Below are 17,758 nucleotides of genomic sequence, written 5' to 3'. Positions count from 1 at the left end.
TATTTAAAGTGATCATGGACAGTAGTAAAACATTGGTAAATGTTACAGATATTTTACTACAGCCAAACTGAACCTCACTCTCACAGAGAACACTTCCCTCTCTGAAGCCTAACCTGAAAATCTCCCTTCCTGACACCTGACCCTAAGAACCCCATTCCTGACGCCTAACCTTAAAACTCCCCTTCCTGACTAACCCTAAGGGCTTGATTCACAAAAGAGTGCTAAGTGAGAGCATGGCCGTTTTTGCGTGATCGCGAATTTTCGCGCTCACGCAATATTTTCACGCGAAAGTGCACGCGAAAATGGCCTTGCTGTCACTTAGCACTCTTTTGTGAATCAAGCCCTAATTGTGTGTGGTCCGGTGTTACTTATGGAGAGAATCTGAAGACATAGCAATTAAGGTTATTTAGGGGATACCTTTAATGACTAACTGTACAAGATTTCTTTGCAAGCTCGCTGTTGCCAGTCCCCCCAGACTCTGCAGTCCCCCCTGATAAATAGCGCAAGGCTAACGACAATCTGCTTGTCGCTAGCCTTCTGTTTACCTGCAAATGTCAATCAATGTCCTCTTCCGCCACCAGTGCATCAGGAATGGCAGCAAGCAGGTGTGAGTGTATATGCACAATAAGGCAAAGAGTTTTGGAGGACGGCCTGGAGTGAGCAAGGGCAGCAAAGAAGCCAATTTTCTCCAAGACATAACATATTAGGGACAGGCTGATATTCTGCAAAAAGTACAGGGATTGGACTTTTGAGCACTTGGGTAAAGTCAACTTCTCTGGTGAAGTGACTTTGCGAATGTTTGAGGCATCTGAAAAATGAAAGCATCCTGAGACCATTCATGTGTGGGGCTGCATTTCAGCCAAGGGAGTGGGCTCACTCACAATTCATGTTTGGGGCTGCATCTCATCCAAGGGAGTGGGCTCACTCACAATTTTGCCTAAGAACACAGCCATGAATAAAGAATAGTGGCAAAGCATCCTCCGAGAACAACCTCTTCACTAAACCATTCTTGGATGGTTGGAAAAATAATGCCTTTTCCAGTAGGATGGAGCACTGTGCCAAAAGGCCAAAGAGATGACCAATTGCCTCAGGGGACATTTTGAGTCCATTGCCAGGAAATTCCCCAGACCTTAATCCAATTGAGAACTTGTGGTTAACGCCCACAAGGTGAACAAAACTCCCAACCAAGCAATGATTATGAAAGAATGGGTTGCCATCAGTCAGGATTTGGTCCAGAGGTAGATTGATAGCATGCCAGGGCAAACTGCAGATGTCTGGAAAAAATGGAGCCAAAACTGCAAATATTGACTCCTTTGCCTGATGTAATTTTCAAACTGGCTGCCAGGCAACTGGTATTGTTTAAAAGGAAATAAATATGGCAGCCTTCATATCCCTCTCACTTCTTTAAATTTTCCTGCAAGCCATAATTACTACCGTAGCTTCTGAATGACCATCTCTGCAGAGCAGTGATGCTCGGATACCCCACAATCACGGATTCAACTATTCGGCCATGATTGAAATTTTTTTGGGAAATTCCGTGATTAATTTCCGGATTCGAAACGGACTTACGAATTCGACACGTGTTCTTTCCGTGAATGAGGCAATCATGGAAATGATCACGGAAAAGCATTTTAGCTAATAGCAAGGCCCCCATACATGCTACAATCCCCCAAATTGCATGGATTATAAAGGTGATAAGGGGCTACAACTTAATTAAAAAAATTCCAAAAAGAACTTTTCATTTTTGAGAAAATGTACTTTAAAGTTAAATCAACACTTTAAATGCGGCTACTAATTGGTAATAAGTGGTTTTAACCACTTGAGGACCTAGGGCTTTCTACCCCTTAAGGACTGGCCACTTTTTTTCCATTCAGACCACTGCAGCTTTCACGGTTTATTGCTCGCTCATACAACCTACCACCTAAATGAATTTTGGCTCCTTTTCTTGTCACTAATAAAGCTTTCTTTTGGTGCTATTTGATTGCTCCTGCGATTTTTACTTTTTATTATATTCAGCAAAAAAGACATGAATTTTGGCAAAAAAATGATTTTTTTAACTTTCTGTGCTGACATTTTTCAAATAAAGTAAAATTTCTGTATACATGCAGCGCGAAAAATGTGGACAAACATGTTTTGGATTAAAAAAAAAACATTCAGTGTATATTTATTGGTTTGGGTAAAAGTTGTAGCGTTTACAAACCATGGTGCAAAAAGTGAATTTTCCCATTTTCAAGCATCTATGACTTTTCTGACCCCCTGTCATGTTTCATGAGGGGCTAGAATTCCAGGATAGTATAAATGCCCCCCAAATGACCCCATTTTGGAAAGAAGACATCCCAAAGTATTCACTGAGAGGCATAGTGAGTTCATAGAAGATATTTTTTTTTGTCACAAGTAAGCAGAAAATGACACTTTGTGAAAAAAAAAAAAAAAAAAAAAAAGTTTCCATTTCTTCTAACTTGCGACAAAAAAAAAAAATGAAATCTGCCACGGACTCACCATGCCCCTCTCTGAATACCTTGAAGGGTCTACTTTCCAAAATGGGGTCATTTGTGGGGTGTGTTTACTGTCCTGACATTTTGGGGGGTGCTAAATTGTAAGCACCCCTGTAAAGCCTAAAGGTGCTCATTGGACTTTGGACCCCTTAGCGCAGTTAGGCTGCAAAAAAAGTGCCACACGTGGTATTGCCGTACTCAGGAGAAGTAGTATAATGTGTTTTGTGGTGTATTTTTACACATACCCATGCTGGGTGGGAGAAATATCTCTGTAAATGACAATTTGTTAATTTTTTTTACACACAATTGTCCATTTACAGAGATCTTTCTCCCACTCAGCATGGGTATGTGTAAAAATACACCCCAAAACACATTATACTACTTCTCCTGAGTACGGCGATACCACATGTGTGGCACTTTTTTGCACCCTAACTGCGCTAAAGGGCCCAAAGTCCAATGAGTACCTTTAGGATTTCACAGGTCATTTTGAGAAATTTCGTTTCAAGACTACTCCTCACGGTTTAGGGCCCCTAAAATGCCAGGGCAGTATAGGAACCCCACAAATGACCCCATTTTAGAAAAAAAAAGACACCCCAAGGTATTCCGTTAGGAGTATGGTGAGTTCATAGAAGATTTTATTTTTTGTCACAAGTTAGCGGAAAATGACACTTTGTGAAAAAACACAATTAAAATCAATTTCCGCTAACTTGTGACAAAAAATAAAATCTTCTATGAACTCACCATACTCCTAACGGAATACGTTTGGGTGTCTTCTTTCTAGAATGGGGTCATTTGTGGGGTTCCTATACTGCCCTGGCATTTTAGGGGCCCTAAACCGTGAGGAGTAGTCTTGAAACAAAAATGACCTGTGAAATCCTAAAGGTACTCATTGGACTTTGGGCCCCTTAGCGCAGTTAGGCTGCAAAAAAGTGCCAATCATGTGGTATCGCCGTACTCGGAAGATGTAGTATAATGTGTTTTGGGGTGTATTTTTACACATACCCATGCTGGGTGGGAGAAATACCTCTGTAAATGACAATTGTTTGATTTTTTTTACACACAATTGTCCATTTACAGAGAGATTTCTCCCCCCCAGCATGGGTATGTGTAAAAATACACCCCAAAACACATTATACTACTTCTCCTGAGTACGGCGATACCACATGTGTGACACTTTTTTGCAGCCTAGGTGCGCTAAGGGGCCCAACGTCCTAATTACAGGTCATTTTGAGGCATTTGTTTTCTAGACTACTCCTCACGGTTTAGGGCCCCTAAAATGCCAGGGCAGTATAGGAACCCCACAAGTGACCCCATTTTAGAAAGAAGACACCCCAAGGTATTCCGTTAGGTGTATGGCGAGTTCATAGAAGATTTTATTTTTTGTCACAAGTTAGTGAAAAATGACACTTTGTGAAAAAAAAAAAAAATCAATTTCCGCTAACTTTTGACAAAAAATAAAATCTTCTATGAACTCGTCATACACCTAACAGAATACATTGGGGTGTCTTTTTTCTAAAATGGGGTCCGTTTCTGGGGTTCCTATACCGCCCTGGCATTTTACGGGCCCAAAACCATGAGTAGTCTGGAAACCAAATGTCTCAAAATGACTGTTCAGGGGTATAAGCATCTGCAAATTTTGATGACAGGTGGTCTATGAGGGGGCAAATTTTGTGGAACCTGTCATATACAGGGTGGCCTTTTAGATGACAGGTTGTATTGGGCCTGATCTGATGGATAGGAGTGCTAGGGGGGTGACAGGAGGTGATTGATGGGTGTCTCAGGGGGTGGTTAGAGGGGAAAATAGATGCAATCAATGCACTGGGGAGGTGATCGGAAGGGGGTCTGAGGGGGATCTGAGGGTTTGGCCGAGTGATCAGGAGCCCACACGGGGCAAATTAGGGCCTGATCTGATGGGTAGGTGTGCTAGGGGGTGACAGGAGGTGATTGATGGGTGTCTCAAGGTGTGATTAGAGGGGGGAATAGATGCAAGCAATGCACTGGCGAGGTGATCAGGGCTGGGGCCTGAGGGCATTCTGAGGGTGTGGGCGGGTGATTGAGTGCCCTAGGGGCAGATAGGGGTCTAATCTGATAGGTAGCAGTGACAGGGGGTGATTGATGGGTAATTAGTGGGTGTTTAGGGTAGAGAACAGATATAAACACTGCCCTTGGGAGGTGATCTGACGTCGGATCTGCGGGCGAACTATTGGTGTGGGTGGGTGATCAGATTGCCCGCAAGGGGCAGGTTAGGGGCTGATTGATGGGTGGAAGTGACAGGGGGTGATTGATGGGTGGCAGTGCCAGGGGGTGATTGATGGGTGGCAGTGACGGGGTGATTGATGGGCGATTGACAGGTGATCAGTGGGTTATTACAGGGAAGAACAGATGTAACTAATGCACTGGCGAATTGATAAGGGGGGGTCTGAGGGCAATCTGAGCGTGTAGGCGGGTGATTGGGTGCCCGCAAGGGGCAGTGTAGGGTCTGATCTGATGGGTAACAGTGACAGGTGGTGATAGGGGGTGATTGATGGGTGATTGATGGGTAATTAGTGGGTGTTTAGAGGAGAGAATAGATGTAAACACTGCGCTTGGGTGGTGATCTGATGTCGGATCTGCGGGCGATCTATTGGTGTGGGTGGGTGATCAGATTGCCCGCAAGGGGCAGGTTAGGGGCTGATTGATGGGTGGCAGTGACAGGGGGTGATTGATGAGTGGCAGTGACAGGGGGTGATTGATGGGTGATTGACAGGTGATTGACAGGTGATCAGTGGGTTATTACAGGGAAGAACAGATGTAAATATTGCACTGGCGAATTGATAAGGGGGGGTCTGAGGGCAATCTGAGCGTGTAGGCGGGTGATTGGGTGCCCGCAAGGGGCAGATTAGGGTCTGATCTGATGGGTAACAGTGACAGGTGGTGATAGGGGGTGATTGATGGGTGATTGATGGGTAATTAGTGGGTGTTTAGAGGAGAGAATAGATGTAAACACTGCGTTTGGGTGGTGATCTGATGTCGGATCTGCGGGCGATCTATTGGTGTGGGTGGGTGATCAGATTGCCCGTAAGGGGCAGGTTAGGGGCTGATCGATGGGTGGCAGTGACAGGGGGTGATTGATGGGTGATTGACAGGTGATTGACAGGTGATCAGGGGAAATAGATGCATACAGTACACAGGGGGGGGGGGGGGGTCTGGGGAGAATCTGAGGGGTGGGGGTGATCAGGAGGGGGCAGTGGGCAGGGGGGGGGAGATAAAAAAAAATAGCGTTGACAGATAGTGACAGGGAGTGATTGATGGGTGATTAGGGGGGTGATTGGGTGCAAACAGGGGTCTGGGGGGTGGGCAGGGGGGGTCTGAGGGGTGCTGTGGGCGATCTGGGGCAGGGGGGGGAGAAATCAGTGTGCTTGGGTGCAGACTAGGGTGGCTGCAGCCTGCCCTGGTGGTCCCTCGGACACTGGGACCACCAGGGCAGGAGGCAGCCTGTATAATACACTTTGTAAACATTACAAAGTGTATTATACACTTTGTATGCGGCGATCGCGGGGTTAACATCCCGCCGGCGCTTCCGTATAGCCGGCGGGATGTTGCGGCGGGCGAGCGGTGACAGGGGCCGGCGGAGGCTCCGCCCATGCCCTTAAATGGACCGCCGCCTCTGTGGGTGAGCCGGTCCTTCAGGGCTCCACTTCCCGGCCGCCTCTGTGCGTTAGGCGGTCGGGAAGTGGTTAAACAGGGAAATACACTTTAAGCAATCACTGAGGTGATGGCGAGTCCCAATGGCACCTGGCAGTGATGGTAGACAAGACAAGACAAGAGGATGGAGGAGGAGGATGAGTGGCTGATGCCACAAAAACACCCAGAGAGGTTTTTGTAATTTTTTTTGCCTTGCAGCGATAGCAATGACATGGCAGCACAGTTGTCCGTGGCCGCTGGAACGCAGACTTGTGAAGTGAAATAACATCAGCAGCAGCAGGATGAGGACTAAAGCGGTCAGTGTGGCAGCACATAACGACCATGGCACCTCACTGGTGGTACCACAGCATGATAATGCTGCCCAAAAATTGACATGCATCCGTGGCTCCCATCTGTGGGTGGATTTCACAGCAAGTGTGGGGCTGCTGCTGCTGGGAGTGCTGATCTCAGTGGAGGTCTGGGATAAAGTAATGATGGGCTGCTCCTCCATCATCATGTCCATCAATGCCTGTGAGTCTATCTCCTGAATGACCACACGGCGACCCAAGGTGCTGAAAATGGGCAACACCGGTGTCGGCTGACTCGGCACAGGCTGTGCTGCTGATGGATGCCTCTCTGCTGCACCCCCTACAGCTGAGCGCTCTCTCCTAGGCCATGGACAAGTCCCAGAAGTGGCAGAGGCAATGGCACTCCCTCTCCTGCCACACCCACGACCCCTGCCAGACATGTTGTATACTATGCACAAGATTTTGAGGTGGAGAATGTGTGCTGCTTTTTACAGTCAATACGTGTGTGTGTGGGCCTGAGGACAGACGGAATATAACAGGGGGCTTTTATTGATTTGTCAGAAAAGAAAAACAAAAAAACCCAAAATACTGAATACAGTAAAATAGAACACGAAAATCAGTGGACAGCGCTGTGGTCTGCCTGCACTATGCACACAGCAAACTAACTGACTGCACGCTAGTAGCAAAGTACAAGGTCACTGACTAAACTTAGTGACTGAACAACTGTGGCAGTGACTGCAACTAACTGAAGTTGATCGCTGGCTGGCTTAGCTAGCTAACAAGTATACAGTAATAGAGCAGTAGAAGTTGATTACTAGCTGGCTGGCTTAGCTAGCTAACAAGTATACAGTAATGGAGCAGTACAATGAGTGTGAAGTTGAACCTGCCTGCCTGCACTAAGCACAGCAATCAGTACACTCTCTCACTGACAACTACACTGACTACAACTAACTTAAGTAATCACTCACTGGCTAGCTAGCTGATTACAAGTATCAGATACAGTATAAGGTGAATGTAAGGACTGAAAACGCTCTTGTTGATGTACAATATGGCCTGGAGATGATCCTCTCAGTGACAGAGTCTACCAAGGACGGAGCTCTGGAAATGGCCCCCACTTTATATACAAGAGGGGAGGGAAGAGCCTCCCCTCCTATAATTGTTTGCTAAAGCATGGCTGGGGGCCTCCGATTGGCCCAGGGATGTCAATTCTGCCCATTTCCACACAATCACGACCTAATCACGGATTTCCACCGCAATCACGGCTGTAACCGAATTCCGAATATTTGCAATCACGGAATTTCCGTGGCCGATTTCCGTGATCCAGAATTGATCACAGATTCGGATTCGGAAATCGAATAGTAAAAAAAGTGCTTGTAAATCATGCCTATTCCGTGATCACGGAAATTATCCGAGCACCACTGCTGCAGAGAACAAGACAGACATTTGTGCAGGATCTATAACTGTACAGTCCTTGAAAATACTTAATTATCCCTTTATATTACCCAAGATGCTGGTGAGATTTCCTGTGAGCGATCCTGCCTAGCGTGGGGGGTGGGTACATGGAGCGCGCAAAGGGACACCGCTCACACTGCGAGCAGAGTGCTTATCTCTCCTTACACCGGGAGGCCGGGATGTGAGCCGTAGATAAGGATAAATAACAGAGCGGACGCACTCACATGCTCAAAACAGAATCACTTCCCGTCAAGAGCCTAAATGGGAAATCTAAACAACAATACTGTGAAAAGAAGAAAGTGACAGCAGAACGCTCTGCTCTCCTCAAACTTCTTTTGATGAAACTTAAAGAAAAGACTTCAGGCAAAAAAAAATGTAAATACAACTCCAACTGTTTAGTTTATATATCAAAGATGAGCTCTGCTGAGGAGTATCCGTATATTACCCCAAATGTACTTTGGGGAAATGAGGAGAAAGAGAGCTCAATTATAAAATGATGTGTATACAGTGGCAGCCCCGTTTCTAGGGGCATGCAGGCTGTGCGGCCACCCTGAGCGCTGGGGGGAGGGGGCGCCGTGATGGAGGGAGGAACCGTGGCTGCGGGGAGGGAAGTCAGGAAGCAGATCGATTATCAGCAGCTATGAGGAGACCAGTGGCAAGTAATCGGCGATTGGAACAGCAGGGAGGTGAGTTGCTCTATACAAGGCTTCCCTGCGCTAACTCTGCAGCAGAGGGGGGAGCATGGCGGGTGGCCCCAGGGAGAGGAAGGGAGGGAGAAGTCAGGTCGCCCTCCCCGCGGCTAACTCCACCTCCATTATGGGGGGGACCTACCTATCTAACCTATATTGTGGGCACCTACCTATCTAACCTATACTGGGGACACCTACCTTTATTAACCTATACTGGGTGCTCCTACCTATCTAGCCTATACTGGGGTCACCTACCTATCTAGCCTATACTGGGAGCTCCTACCTATCTAACCTATACTATGGGCACCTATCTATCTAACCTATACTTTGGGAACCTACTTAGCTAACCTATACTGGGAGCGCCTACCTATCTAACCTATACTGGGGGCACCTACCTATCTAACCTACACTGGGGGCAACTATACAGGCTACCTATATTGGAGGCACCTATCTAGCTAACCTATACTGGGGGTACCTGCCTATCTCACCTATACTGGGGCAACTATATTGGCTACCTACACTGGAGGCATCTACCTGGCTAACCTATACTGGGGGCAATTATACTGGCTACTGATGCTGCTGTACCTATGCCTGGCCTCCTATACTGGGGGGACCTATGGCTGGCTACCTATACTGCATGCAAATAGACCTGGCTAACTTATACTGCGGGCAACTATACTTGGCTCCACGGCTCGCCCTTGGTGCAATTTAGCCTAGAAACTGCCCTGCACGGTGCTGAATTAAAGTGGACCTGAACTCAGAACTTCTGTAAATACATGCAGGGTGCATTTCTCAAGGTTTTCCTTCTGTCCTGTGCAAGAGTTCAGGTCTACTTTAAGACTGTGTGCAGCTGCCAATTTTACCACTTCCACATAGTATGAGGGCCAATAGATTTTAAATATTATGAGCAGATGGTGCAGGTAAGCTCTCATACTACATGGAGATGGTATAATCAGCCAATCAAAATTAGATTGTGTATACACCCTAAAGCTCAGTTCACATTCTCCATCACAGTCGCAAAAAAACAAGTGATGCCCAACAGGTGGCGATAAACGAATGAGACCAGAGCATAGTTGAATTTGCTCTGACCAATAGTAAGTATGTGCGTATGGCATAACGCCGTAAAGTGTTATGCCCCTTGTCAAACATACAAATGTACTGCTCGCCTCGCGTATGCGCAACCTTCAGTGAAGAATTGTAACATGCACACGTAACGATCGTTGATGAATTGGAGCATGAGTAGGACAGCTCCCCCTCCCTAAAGGCTTTTCTGGGTGATTTTTGTGAAACAATTTATTCTAGTTGCATGGACAATACTGTATGGCTCCAAAGAATTTTCCTCAATTCCGTACCCCTTCCATTTTATGAAATACTGATACTGAAAGGATTTGCCTCGAATTGTACAGTCCAAAAGGTTTTTTACCTCATACTCTTTAGAACCATCAATGGAAACAGGAGCAGGTGGAGGAATAGATCTATTAGAAAAGGGATCTGAAACAAACTGTTTAAGACGGGATGCATAAAAAACAGGTAGAAAAAAAAAAGGATGCACCTTAATAGAATTGAGAAAATCTAATTTAAATGCTACAGCATTGATCTGCTTAACAACAGGAAACGGCCCTATGAATCTTGGACACAACTTTTTTGATGGACATCTGAGCTTAAGACTAGCAGTGGAAAGCTATGCCAGGTCCCTAATCTTAAAATTAGGACTCTCCCTTCTTTTCCCATCCGCACTGCGTTTTGACCTGGCTTGGGCTTGTTGTAACCTTGTTTGAACCCTCTTAAAATTTTCTAACAGGGAAGACGATGTTTGATTAACCTCCGGTCCTGAAGAATCACACCTCAACATGGGTAACATGGCAGGATGGTAGGCATAATTTGCAAGGAAAGGAGTCTGACTGGTAGAGGAATGGGTAGAATAATTATAGGCAAACTCTGCAGCAAACATAGAAACTCAATCCTTCTGAGAGGCAGAAGTGAAGCAACACAAGTATTGCTCCAACACTTGATTTGTCCTTTCGGTCTGCCTGTTAGTCTGTGGGTGGTAACCAGAGGACAAAGATACATTGATACCTACTTGGCAACACAATTCCCTTCAAAATTTGGACATAAACAGGACCCCCGTCAGTAACGATATCTGAAGGTACTCCATGCGACCTAAAAAAATAACGGCGTAAAAACATGAGCAGTTTTAACAGCAGTTAGAACATTTTTCATTAGGACAAAATGAGCCATTTTGTTAAATCGATCCACTACTACCAAGATTGTAGGGAACCCTTCTGATATCAGCAAGTCCATGGACCACATGTCCCAAAGGCGAGAAGGCATAGGCAATGGAGTTAATAGCCACCGAGGTTGAAGGTCGAGGACTCTTAGAACGGGCACGTACTGCACATGACTCAACAAAATTCTTACAATCTTTAAGGAGTTCTGGCCACCAAAAAATTCTTTGTGTAAGTTCCTGAGTCTTACTACCTCCAAAATGATTGGCTAGAACATTATCATGACATAACTGCATAACACCAACCCTAAGTTCTGTAGGAACAAAATTCTTTCCAGCTTGTAAAAAAATAACCCTCCTGAAACTGCAACTGACTTGTCTCGGATACTGAAAGGGACAATGAGAATTTCTTGATCTGTGTTAGCAAATTAGGTTGTAACAAAAGAAAATGCTGAGGAGAGTGTATGGTATCAGGAACACCAGTAGACTCTCTAGTCCTTAGCAAACATTTGGGAGAGTGCATCTGGTTTAACATTCTTGTCTCCTAGCAGGTAAATGATATGAAAATTCAATCGTAACAAAATTAAATGCCCATCGTGCTTGTCTAGGTCTTAGTCATTAAGCCGTCTTTAGGTATTCAAGGTTTTTGTGATTATTAAAGATAATGATGGAATGTTTTGCCCCTTCCAATAAATATCTCCATTCTTCAAGGGTAGCTGTAATGGGTAAGAGTTTACGGGCAGCAATAGCATAATTTTTTTGCTGAAGGTTTTAATTTTCTAGAAAAAAAGCTACTGGATGTAATACGTTCTTGGAATTTAAACATTGGGGCAGGATTGCTCCTATTGCATTCTCAGAAGTGTCTACATCCAGTATGAATGGTTTTCAGGATCAGCATGTCTAAGGATGCGAGCAGAGATAAAAAGTCTCTAACCTCTCGGAAGCTAATGGAGCATCAGTAGTGCAGCAGAGCTTTTGATGTGCCTTTATCAGTTGTGTGATTGAGGAAACAATAACCAAAAAACCTTCAATTAATTTTCTATAGAAGTTGGCAAAACCGATAAACCGTTGCACCCACTTCTTGTCAGAAGGGGCAGGCCAATTCAGGATATCTGAAACTTTGAGGATCTAAATTCCTTCAGATGAAATTTTGAGACCAATTAATTTAAATTTGTTTGGTAAAAACAAAATTTTTCCAATTTTGGATATAGATCACGTGCCCTTAACCGTGTTAAAACTTCCTTAACATGGATTTGATGTTCTTCTAAGGAAGATACAAAAAAATCAATGTCATCAAGAGAAAATGTCATTAACAAAATGCCTGGAAGGTAGCAAGGGCATTACATAAAACAAACAGCATGAAAATAGATTCATAATCAGGGGCGTAGCTAGAAATGACTGGGCCCCATAGCAAAAAAATGTTATGCCCCCCTCCCCCCTCCACGACCTTCCAACCCCACGGACCTCGGACCTCCCACCCAAACATTCCTCCAGGACCCTTCACCCCAACATTCCCACACCCCTCTAAGTACAGTATAAGTAGCCAGGTCTATAGGTGTCCCAAGTTTAGGTAGTAGTCAGGGGCGTAACTAGAAATCACTGGGCCCCCCTGTGGCAACAGCAATTTATACTAAATACAAACGTTTTAACTCATACATGAACATTATGGAAAATCCAAGTTAAAAATAAACTGTGAAGATAAACAATTTCATCCATCCTACTCCTGAAAAATATATTCATTTTTTTTACAACCTCCCAGTTTTATTTTCTGTTTTAAAAAGCTAAAAAAGTATGTTTAATGCTATAGTCTCGTATGATGATGATTCAGCTTTTTCCATAGTCTCGCAGTTAGCAATCATGTGACCCCCAACAAGACAAATTCAGCAATCATGAGGCCACCAACATGACAAATTCAGCAATCGTGAGGCCCTCAACAAATCATGAGGCCCCCAACAAATCATGAGGCCCCCAACAAGACAAATTAAGCAATCATGTGACCCCCAACAAGACAAATACAGCAATCATGAGGCCCCTATCAAGACAAATTCAGCAAAAATGAGGCCCCCAAAATGACAAATTCAGCAATCGTGAGGCCCCCAACAAGACAAATTCAGCAATCATGAGGCCCCCAACAAATCATGAGGCCCCCCAACAAGACAAATTCAGCAATCATGTGACCCCCAACAAGACAAATACAGCAATCATGAGGCCCCTATCAAGACAAATTCAGCAATCATGAGGCCCCCAACAAGACAAATTCAGCAATCATGAGGCCCCCAACAAGACAAAGTCAGCAATCATGGGGCACATAAATAGACAGCATTTCACATAAATAGGCAGAATGCCCCATTAATATGGTAGACACCTCTCACCTGGCTTCTGAATTCTCCTGTACTGGCTGCTGTGCCTGGCAATACTGTTTTTGGCTGGATTGGGGATGATGTGTGGGCTGAAAGGCCTGGCAGTGATGCTGTGGCCGGGTTGGCTGGCGGTGATGCTGTGGCCGATGCTGTGGCTGGGTTGGTTGGCGGTGATGCTGTGGCTGGGTTGGCTGGCGGTGATGCTGTGGCTGATGCTGTGGCTGGGTTGGTTGACGGTGATGCTGTGGCTGGGTTGGCTGGCGGTGATGCTGGGCTGTGCTTGGCTGGTTGAAGTAAATGCTGGCCTGACTGGTGGTGATGCTGTGACCTTTTTGACAGTGATTCTGGGCTGGTTGGCTGGTAGTGATGCTGGGCTGGCTGGCCTGGATAGTTTAGGTAGTGACAGGTGCCCCCTAGTTAAGGTAGCACCAGGAGTCCCCAAGTTTAGGTAGTGACAGGAGCCCCCCCCCCCCTCCAGCTCAGGTAGTGACAGGATCCCCCAGTTCAGGCAGTGACAGGATCCCCCCAGTTCAGGCAGTGATAGGAGCCCCCCAGTGTAAGTAGTGACAGGTGACCCCCAGTTCAGGTAGTGACAGGGACCCCCCAGTTCAGGTAGTGACAGGGACTTCCAGTGTATGTAGGAGCCCCCAGTTTAGGTAGTGACAGGGACCCCCAGTTAGGTAGTGATGGACCCCCCCGTTAGGTAGTAAGTGACAGGGACCCCCAGGTTAGGTAGTGAGTGACAGGGATGCCTAGTTAGGTTGTGAGCGACAGGGACCCCCAGTTAGGTAGTGAGTGACAGGGACCCCCAGTTAGGTAGTGAGTGACAGGGACCCCCAGTTAGGTAGTGACTGACAGGGTCCTCCAGGTTAGGTTGTGAGTGACAGGGACCCCCAGGTTAGGTTGTGAGTGACAGGGACCCCCAGGTTAGGTTGTGAGTGACAGGGACCCCCAGTTAGGTAGTGACTGACAGGGACCCCCAGTTAGGGAGTGACTGACAGGGACCTCCAGGTTAACATTGTATGCAGGCGGCGGGACAGCGGCAGATACATACCTTCCGTGAGCTCCACGGATGCTCCTCTCTCTAGCTTCTGACGCGACTTCCGGTATAAACAGGAAGTCGCGTCAGACACTAGAGGGAGAACCATCCGCGCTGGAGCACACGGAAGGTATGTATCTGCCGCTGCCACGCCGCCTGCATACAATGTTTATTCAAAGCTGGAGGGGAGCGCAGAGGGGAGAGCCCGAGGTGAGGGAGGGGGGCCCTTCCCCCCTCCCCACCGACGTGCCACCAAGCTCTCCCCTCATGCTACGACCCCTCGAGCACCTAGCGGGGCATCCTGCTGGGGGCCCCCTGTGAGGTAGGGGCCCCATAGCAACTCTATGGTTGCTATAGCAATTGCTACGCCCCTGTTCATAATGACCAAATTTTGAACGGAATGCTGTTTTCCACTCATCCCCCTCTCTAATTCTAAAAAGGTTGTAGGCCCCGCATAGATCTAGTTTGGTAAAGATCCATACGGCGTTACGCTCCTTGTCAAACATTCAAATGTACTTACTGCCTGTCGGAGCACACACATGTAATGGTCATTGATGAATTGGAGCGCCATTATGACATTATCCAAAACGATCTGCCAGGACAATAAATCGCTGTCTTTTACTGTAGTTGGGACATACAGTACAGACCAAAAGTTTGGACACATCTTCTCATTCAAAGAGTTTTCATTATTTTCATGACTATGAACATTGTATATTCACACTGAAGGCATCCAAACTATGAATTAACACGTGGAAGTATAGTACATAACCAAAAAGTGTGAAACACTTGTGGAGAAGTCAGGTGGATACACAGCTGATAGTCCTACTGAAGGACTGTTAGCTGTTTTTTTTTCTTGCCATAATACAAATTCTAACAGTCTATTCAGTAGGACTATCAGCTGTGTATCCACCTGACTTCTCCACAACGCAACTGATGATCCCAACCCCGTTTATAAGGCAAGAAATCCCACTTATTAAACCTGACTGGGCACACCTGTGAAGTGAAAACCATTTCAGGTGACTACGTCTTGAAGCTCATCAAGAGAATGCCAAGAGTGTGCAAAGCAGTAATCAAAGCAAAAGGTGGCTACTTTGAAGAACCTAGAATATGACATATGTTAAGTTGTTTCACACTTTTTGGTTATATACTATACTTCCACATGTGTTAATACATAGTTTGGATGCCTTCAGTGTGACTCTACAATGTTCATGGTCATGAAAAGAAAGAAAACTCTGAATGAGAAGGTGTGTCCAAACTTTTGGTCTGTACTGTATATATATTTTTTTAACTATTCTCGGCCAACGTGTTGGGCGATGGTGGTGAAGTGTGCACTGTGCATACAGAGCTTAACCATTTTAGCCCACAGGGATTTTTCACCTCCCAATTATTCGCCAATAACTTTATCACTAATTATCACAATGAATTGATCTATATCTTGTTTTTTCCACCACCAATTAGGTTTTCTTTGGGTGGTAGGTTTTGCTAAGAATTATTTTTTTCTAAATGCATTTTCACAGGAATATTAAAAAAAAAATTGAAAAACTTAATTTCTCAGTTTTCGGCCATTATATTTTTAAAATAATAAATGCTACCATAATTAAAACCCATGCATTTTATTTGCCAATTTGTCCCGGTTATTACACCATTTAAATGATGTCCCTATCACAATGTATAGCGCCAATATTTTATTTGGAAATAAAGGTGCATTTTTCAGTTTTGCGTCCATCACTATTTAAAAGCTTGTAATTTAAAAAATGTTCGTAATATTACATCCAGTAGCTTTTTTTTTTTTCTTCTAGAAAATGAAAACCTTCAGCAAAAAACAATTATGCTATTGCTGCCTGTAAACTCTTACCCATTAAAGCTACCCTTGAAAAATGGAGATATTTATTGGAGGGGCAAAACATTCCATCATTATCTTCACATGCATATTAAAAAAGTTCAGACCCTTAGGTAACTATTTATGTTTGGGTTTTTTTTTTATTGTTGTAATTTTTTTTGCATTAAAAATTTTATTTGGGTAGTTTTTTGTGTGGGATATAAAAAGTTAATTTTAAATGTAATAAAGTCTTTATTTCATTGAAAAAAGTATGTAGATGTAGCTTTACTATTTGGCCACAAGATGGCCACAGTCAAAAAACACTTTTTTAATCCTGGAAGTGAACGATCTCGCTTCCAGGAAGGGTATATAGGACGGGAAACTTTTTTTTCATTAGAAAGACGGCGGCTTCTGAAGAGAAGCCTTCGGTCTCTCTAGCGGGGACTTAGATCGATAAATGGGATCCATGTTCCCGATCATTGATTTCTGGGCTAACGGGGCAACATGTGCAAGCGCGTGCATGATCGCGTGTGGGAGCGAGCAGCACCACTATAGCAGCCGCCTGGACGTGACAAACACGTCCAGGTGGCATAAATAGTTAAAGGACACCCGAGGCACTAATGAAATAAATGATTGTATCGATCTTCCTTCTCTTAAAAATGACTGTTTAAGATATTCCACAGTTTTATTTTATGTTTAAATCTACTTTAAGTTTTAACTGTATTATTGTGTAACGATTGTGGAATTATCTCCGTGGTCAGCGCACAAGATGTGCACTGACACTGCGGAAGTCCTCCACAAGCGTATTAAACGATAGAACCCAGCTTTGGTGCAATGCACCTGTAGAGAGAAAAGTGAGCACAGAGACAGAATGTAGGTGTGTCCACCAATCTAATCGCCACCCAGCGACGGTGAACACACAACAGCGGAAACCAAGTGGGAACGCAATCGCAAGAGTGGCGATTGACAACAGTGACACAAGACCGAGTAGAGACAGAGCATAAGTGTAGCGAGAAAGACACAGCAAACAATAATGATCAGAACGCCAAGGAAAATAACAAACGCTAGCTAAACGCGAACTCCGCACTCATTCGCAACAGAGAACGCGTTTAAGACACGGTCACCGCGTGTTAGGCGCCCAGTGACAAGCGTGCCACCCTAAATAACCAATGTAACACGAAAATGAATAGAGAACGCGAACGCTTGCTAAACGGTTACCTCACCGAGCCTACAGCAAGCGTTCGTTCCAGACAAGACAGACAGAAGGAGTAACCAGTAGCAACCGCAGCTCTGGCCTACACTCCCAGACAGAGTACAGAAGGACTAAATGGTTTAAAGAGGCGCCCTGGTGGTATATAAAAGAGTTTAAAATCAGTTTAAAACCGAGAAAGGTTTGAGGTTGCTTACCTCAAGGACGACAAATCTTTGTAGGGACAAAAGATTTTATTGGTAGCACAGGCAACATGTTTCACGGGTCTGAGCCCGCTTCCTCAGGCCAATAGCAGTGCCTATATTAGTAAACATGAGACTCCTAAGTATACTAGTATTAAAGATATACATACATTTACAGCATCAGATTGTAATCAGCGATAGCATTGTATCCAGTGTTTCATTTCAAATATATATTATTACAGATGAAATATTATAAATAAATAATGTACATATTATATTAGGAGTATTTACCCTTATCTTACGGAGCTGCTGGCATT

At 44.9% G+C, this 17,758-nt stretch overlaps 1 protein-coding gene across 33 annotated transcripts in view; it reads right to left on the bottom strand.

The window, feature by feature from the left end:
• Positions 1 to 17,758, bottom strand: part of GATA5 (GATA binding protein 5) — a 2,064,317-nt gene that overhangs the window by 1,055,248 nt on the left and 991,311 nt on the right. For 32 of the 33 annotated variants that reach the window (XR_011025213.1, XR_011025214.1, XR_011025210.1 and 29 more), the window contains one exon: positions 17,457 to 17,557. The exons of the other annotated variant lie outside the window; for it this stretch is intronic. The gene's annotated coding sequence lies outside the window, so the exon portion shown is untranslated. The remainder of the gene's footprint in view (positions 1 to 17,456; positions 17,558 to 17,758) is intronic. 33 annotated transcript variants of the gene reach the window in all.

The sequence above is a fragment of the Hyperolius riggenbachi genome, chromosome 12 (genome assembly GCF_040937935.1).
Source record: "Hyperolius riggenbachi isolate aHypRig1 chromosome 12, aHypRig1.pri, whole genome shotgun sequence".
In the NCBI taxonomy this organism is placed as follows: Eukaryota; Metazoa; Chordata; class Amphibia; order Anura; family Hyperoliidae; genus Hyperolius; species Hyperolius riggenbachi.
This window is presented reverse-complemented; position numbering and strand designations above follow the sequence as displayed.